The sequence below is a fragment of the Hyaena hyaena genome, unplaced genomic scaffold (genome assembly GCF_003009895.1).
Source record: "Hyaena hyaena isolate Hyena2069 unplaced genomic scaffold, ASM300989v1 scaffold_46, whole genome shotgun sequence".
Lineage (NCBI taxonomy): Eukaryota > Metazoa > Chordata > Mammalia > Carnivora > Hyaenidae > Hyaena > Hyaena hyaena.
The window spans coordinates 3887323-3894092 of record NW_024080678.1 but is presented as its reverse complement, the minus strand read 5'-3'; the positions used below and the strand labels follow the sequence as shown (position 1 = coordinate 3894092).

At 50.4% G+C, this 6770-nt stretch overlaps 1 long non-coding RNA gene across 1 annotated transcript; it reads right to left on the bottom strand.

Moving 5' to 3' along the window:
* Window positions 1-4747: 4747 nt before the first annotated feature.
* Window positions 4748-5513, bottom strand: LOC120230703. The gene is made up of 2 exons (XR_005528125.1): window positions 5308-5513; window positions 4748-5106 (listed from the first exon to the last, which is right to left on the bottom strand). It is a non-coding gene; the product is annotated as an uncharacterized LOC120230703 (long non-coding RNA).
* Between the last annotated feature and the right edge of the window lie 1257 nt (window positions 5514-6770).

The following is a 6770-nucleotide window of genomic DNA, read 5'->3' as shown; positions in this document are numbered from 1 at the left end:
TCAGAAGAGGTTAATCCAAAGGGCTCAGGCACAGAAGGCAGGGGTACTTTGCTAGAACCAGGGGGTCAGGTAAGAGACCTTCTCCCTGTCAACTCCAAGAACACTGGCAGTGAGGACTCCCGGAGTTGAGAAAACTAGCCCCGAAAAAGGATCTAAAGAGACTGAAGGTGAAGGGTCTTCCAGTGAAATGCCCCCATCCTGGCTCTTTCACACTCATTGAGGCCACCACTCACTCACTCCTTCCTCCCTCAAGCACACATTTAATACATCCTAGTGTGACAAGCCCTGCTTGACACGCAGCAGACACATTAGTGAACAAAATAAAGACCCTGACCTCATGGGCACCGTGACTCCCCTGGATAAAAACAGACAACACACACAGCATAAGGGTAAACCTAACATGGTGTCACGTGACCCTAAGGCCTATGGAGACTAAAGCAGAAGTAGACCCAGGTAGAAGTTTTATAAAAGGCATCGGGAGAGGCCTCAGTGGTAAAGCATTATATGAGCAGAAACCCGAAGGAGGTGAAATAAGCCAGGGGAACATCCAGGGGATACGCTCTCCAGGCTGTTGGAATACGAAGGGCAAAGGCCTGCGGCAACAACAAACCTGATCTGCGGGGGGGGGACTGAAGGAGTTCAGTGTGGCTGGACGGAGAAAGGAGAGCGCGGCGGGCGGAAAGCAGGCCTCACAGGATTCACGACTAGTGCACACCGGGCTTGCAGGGGAGTTTGCATGGACTCCCTCAATATGAAGGGACAATCAAGGGTCAACAGATATTTAAGGAAACCCTCACATGAGAAACACAGACCAAAACAAACAGAAAAGCAGGGAGCCAAAGAAAGTTCCTACAAAACTATGGATTATAATTACAGGCTTCAACTCCATCATCAGAATAGAGAATAAGCAAGAACCGGACATAAGTAAGTCTAGAGCTGAACAAGAAGGTAGAATCTGATCTGCAGTAAGCCTGGTAGGAAGGGGTTTTGTTTTTACGTATACAAACTTGAGTTACTCCAACACCATGACATACAGGGCCTCGGCCCAGGGGGATTAAGATTGCAAAGACTGCAGGAAATAGAGCGGGGAGCAAGCCAGCTGCGGAGGGTTGGAAAACTGAAGCCCTAGCGTTTCTGGCTTCTCGGCTTCCTGTGTTTGTTTCCACGTAGTTTCCCTGGTGTTTCCATAGGTGGGAAGTTCTCACCAGACTTAACTGTACTTAGGGGAACGAAGGAAGGGGGTGGGGTGTCCCAAGCTTGTGCAAACCCAGTCCTCCTCCTGCGTATCCCCTTTACTCACAGCACAGCCACACCCCCACTCCCGAGGCCCTTTCCCCACAGCAAGCAATTCCCTGCAACCCGCGGGGTCCCCTGCAGCTCGACTCCGCCAGGATCTACTGGAGCTGGAGACAGAGGCAGGGCTCGGTCCGCAGACTGCCCCTCCCCCACCTCGTCACCACGCCGGTCACCCGTGCTTCTGACCCACCGGTGCGCTGCGCGTGAGACGTTCCAAGGACCGCCTCTCCCTGGGTGCCACGAAGTTCCTACAGCAGCTCACAGAAGCAAGAGAAACATTTTACCTGCTGGACCAGCGGCCCCGCTGCAAGATACGAGTCACCAACAGCCAGGACAGGAGGCGGAGCTCGCGAGGGCATCACCGTTTCTGAACCTCCAGACGCTCACCAGCCTGGAAGCTCTCTCCTTGTGGGGTTTAATGGAGGCTTCAAGACGCAGGCTCGACTGATTAAGATCATTGGGAGGGGCACCTGGGTGGCTCAGTCGGTTAAACTTCCGGCTTCGGCTCAGGTCATGATCTCACAGTTTCTGGGTTCGAGCCCCACGTCGGGCTCTGTGCTGACAGCCAGCTCAGAGCCTGGAGCCTGTTTCGGATTCTGTGTCTCCCTTTCTCTCTGACCCTCCCCTGCTCACACTGTCTCTCTCTCTCAGAAATAAATAAAAAACACTAAAAATTTTTAAAAAATAAAAAATAAAATCATTGGGAGTTAGGGATTGATTCAACCTGCGCCTCCTCCCCGGAGGTCAGGGAGGTGGGTCTGAAAGTTCCCACCTTCTAAACACCTGCTGCTTTCCTGCAACCAGCCCCCACCCTTGCGTGTGGCCCCCCAGTCGCCTCATTAACATAACAAAAGACACCCCTAGCTCTTATCACTTAAGAAATTCCAAGGCTTTTATTATTTTTTTTTGTTTATTTTAATTAAATCCAAGTTAGTTAATATATAAATGGTTTCAGGAGACTTTAGTGATTCATCACTTACATATGACACCCAGTGCTCATCCCAACAGGTGCCCTCCTTAATGCTCATCACCCATCTAGCACATCCCCCCACCCACCTCCCCTCCAACAATTCTCATTTTGTTCTCTGTATTTAAGAGTCTCTTGGGGCACCTGCGTAGCTCAATTGATTAAGCATCCAACTTCAGCCCAGGTCATGATCTCACGGGTTCGTGAGTTCAAGTCCTGCATCCTGCTCTCTGCTGTCAGCACAGAGCCCGATTCAGATCTTCTGTCCTTCTCTCTCTGTCCCTCCCCTGCTTGCGAATGCTCTCCCTCTCTCTCAAAAAGAAGTTTCTTATGGTTTGCATCCCTGTTTTCATCTTATTTTTCCTTCCCTTCCCCTATGTTCATCTGTTATTTTTCTTAAATTCCACATGAATGAAATCATGTATTTGTCTTTCTTGGACTTATTTCACTTAATATAATACACTCTACGTCCATCCATGTTGTTGCAAATGGTAAGATTTCATTCTTCTTAATCACCAAGTAATATTCCATTGTGTGTGTGTGCGTGTGTGTGTTTTATGGGGATATTTATACTTTTATCTTTTTGGCAAAATGCAAGTGAATGAAACTCAGGCTACTTAATTTCCATAAATTTCAGCCAATGTGATTCATTTCTTCTTCGAAAATTATAAACTCCAATATGCCTTAGAAAGATGTATTAAGTCTAGATGAGATGATAAGGGGCAAGACTAATGCCCAGACTCCCTAGTCTCCCTTCCTGAAGGTACACCATGACAGATTTCTTCTTACAATGAGGATGATTTGAGGAAATATGGGCCATGAGACTATGCTCTCCAAGCTCGGTTGTGGCATTTTCCCCAGCCACCATTGTGGACCCTCTACTTCTTTGCACGTGATTGTTTTCTGTTAACATTCAAATTGCTTCTGGGGCGCCTGGGTGGCTCAGTCGGTTAAGTGCCCGACTTCCGCTCAGGTCATGATCTCATGGTTCGTGCGTTTGAGCACCACATCAGGCTCTGTGCTGACGGCTCAGAGCCTGGAGCCTGCTTCGGATTCTGTGTCTCCCTCTCTCTCTGCTCCTCCCACACTCATGCTCTGTTTCTGTCTACAGATGTCCACAAATTTGTTACTGTAAATGCTATACAGCTTCTTTTGGGCTTCTGATTTTCCACTTTATTGGACTTCACTGTGTTTGGGTGCTTTGGAAGACTCCTTATAAAGTGGTGACTTTCCCTTCAGTAAGGCTGTTATCTTCACATCCAATGCTGGAACAGTTTACAGGGCACTGACCCACACCACATCTTCTTTTTCCATTCATCAATCGGTGAATATTTGGGCTCTTTCCATAATTTGGCTATTGCTAATAGCGCTGCTATAAACATTGGGGTGCATGTGCCCCTTCGCATCAGCATTCTTGTATCCTTTGGATACATTCCTAGTAGTGCTATTGCTGGGTAGTAGGGTAGCTCTAGTTTTAATTTTTTGAGGAACCTCCATACTGTTTTCCAGAGTGGCTGCACCAGTTTGCATTCCCACCAGCACTGCAAGAGGGTTCCTCTTTCTCTGCAGCCTCGCCAACATCTGTTGTTTCCTGAACCGTTAAATTTAGCCATTCTGACAGATATGAGGTGGTGTCTCATTGTGGTTTTGATTTGTAAGGAAATTCCAAAGGTTTTAGGAGCTGTGAGCCAGGCACTGGAGAAAGATCAAATATATGTTTATTATAAATTATAATATCACAGCTAGCTCTTGTCATCATCATCCTCATTATCAAGCAAAGTGATAACAGTAGGAGCCAGATTGTGAAGGTCAAACTCGCACAGCATTACAAGGTCTTTGGCAGTAACTCGCTCCCCTGGAAATTCTCCCACAGTTAAGCGGTAGAGGTCTGCATCTATATTTCATTTCAGCCCAGCCTTCTCTTTTGTTACCCCCACAACCATGTTGGTATCCCGTTATATTGTTCACTGTCACTTTCTCCAGTATGAAACACAAGGTAGGGAGACTCCTGGGAAGGAAGACAGAAGTATTACACACATTATCACACTTAATACATCAGGTAAGGATCTGCACACCTTTTAACTGATGAGAAAACCAGAGGCTCAGAAGGATAAAGTAATGCATCCAATGTCACAAAGCTGGAACTGGCAGAGCAGGGAATTCATGTCTATCTGTATGATCCCCAAATAGTGTTTTACGTTACCACACCAACACACTATTTTACAGTTGACTGCTAAGCCTGCCTTCAACAATGACTCTCTTCCCTGTATCTGAGAGGCCAGGAAGGAAGGAAAGAAGAGAGGGAAGGGAAGCCATCATTTACCAGCCTCCATTTCTCACCTCTAAATTCTCAAGTCACTAGACTGAGTATGGTTAAGTACTCACTCCGTGACACTTAGGGCTTTGTAGGATTATGTAGATGAACCAAAAGGGAATTTGTCTACCTTTTGCGCAACAAGCCAATAAATACTGACACATCGTAGCTTTTGCAGTGAAGAAAGATGGGCTGTTTATTGGTTTGGCACCACCCAGGAGAACCAGGAGCTAATGCTCACAAGTCCTTACCTCCCCAAATGGCTTGCAAGTGAGGGTTTTTTAAGGGCAAAATTGGGGGACATGGGTCTCCTGAGAAGGTGTTTGTGGTTGATTGGAGTCCATGACGTTATATTAGCAGGTGCTTGGGGAACACTTGGTCTGGTCCCTCCATAAGTCTTTTCCATCTCAAGAGAGTTGGAATCTGAAAAACATCTTTCCTTGCAAACTTGTGGGGTTGCATTCCTGAAGGTTCCTTGGTTGGTCCAGCGGCCCGTGGCAGATATGAACTCCAGCGTCTATCCCTTCATCTGAATTGACAAGATGGCTTCAATCAATCTCACTGCAGTCCTCACAACCTTAAGGCATAGCCACTATTATTATTCCTGACTTACAGACAGGGAATGGGGGTCAAAAATTGGTTATTTAGCTAGGTGGCAGCAGAGCTGGGCTCAGAGGCCCGCGGCCGCATGCCCTCCACCCATCAACGAGAGCATCCTCATACATCTCACCTAGGGAGGCTTTCCGGGCATCGCTTGATACCATCTCTAGTTTGGAATCTGAATGCCTTGGGAAACTTTTGCCCAGTCGTCAAGCAGCCCAGACACCGTCTCGGGGCCCACCTTCTGGTTCGCAGTTCGGGGAACCGCCCACCTGACGGCGAGTCCCGGCCTGCGAGCCCCCGCCCCGCGGCGCAGAGCGGTGACGGGCTGCGTCCAGCGCCCAGATGGGGCCGCGGCGGGCGTTCCGCGCGGGCCTCCGACGCCGGGTCGGGGTGGTCCCCGCCGCGCCCGGCGCCCTGGGGCCCCCACCGCGGCCGCGCCCCCAGTCCTCCACCCTGCGCCGGCCGTCGTGCGTCTCGCCCGGTGCCGCCCGGCCAGCAGGGGCGCGCCTCCGAGGAGCACCCGCGCCCCCGCGCGGCGCCCCTGCACACGCCCGTCCTCGCCGGCCGCAACCCTGCGGGCGCACGCCCAGGCGGGTCCTCAGCGACCACAGCGACCACAGCCAGGGGTTCCTCTCCGCCGGGGTTGGGAAAGTCCCCGCATCCCGAGCGACCGGCCCACAGGCCCCCTGATCGTGATACTTCCTGAAATAAGAGCAATAACGGAAAAGGCGCTCGTGGCCTGCAGCCTGCCATTCCTGCCGGGCAAACATTTCCAGCTCCCCACTCACACTGAGGAGAGGAGGGAGGTGCAGGCGGGGGCGTGGGTCGGTTGGAGACACTCCCTCCCCACTGCCCCGTTTTCCTCTGTGTTAAGTCACATAATTTAAAAGGCAATGTGGGGAGACCTGCAGGTCTGTGTGATTGCTTTTAGGCTTTGGACTTCTCCGTCCTTCGGGGCTGATACTGATCAAGTGACCCATATTTTAAAAGCATTTAGAGTAAAATGATGCATTTTCTTTGTGCCATCGGCTTCCCTGATGAAAAGCAAAAATGTTTGAAAATTGTCCCTTTTTGTCGGCAGTACTGGCTGCGCTGCATTTCAGCTGCCCCCCCCCGCCCCCCGTGGGCACAGGGAGGGCGGGGTAATCAAGGGCACAGCTGTGGCGGCCGGGGGAGGGGTGGGGGGAGAGACAGATTGACTGTGTGTCAACAATCGCCGCTGGGAAAGAGAAAGCTCTTGGAGACCGTTCCAACGTGAAGTCCAAGATAAATGATGTTCCTGTTTGGAAAGGAAACAAAATGGAGGTGAAATTCAATAAAGCCTGGCTGAAAAGAGAAGGGTTCCGAAGGCCTTTCTCTGCAGCTAGGCAGCTCCCAGAGAAATGAGCAACAGTGGCCAGAGACAACAAAGGCCCATGGTGGCCGCCCTGCTCCGGGTCTGGCAAGGCTGGGCTCAGGCGAGCTCCGCAAGGGCAGGCGTCTGTCTAGTCGAGAGAAATTCTGACACTCCGCCCCAATTCTACTTCAGGACCCATTTAGGCCTTGCATTTGGGGAAGGGGCAGGAAAAAGGAGACGAGCCTTCCCAAGAA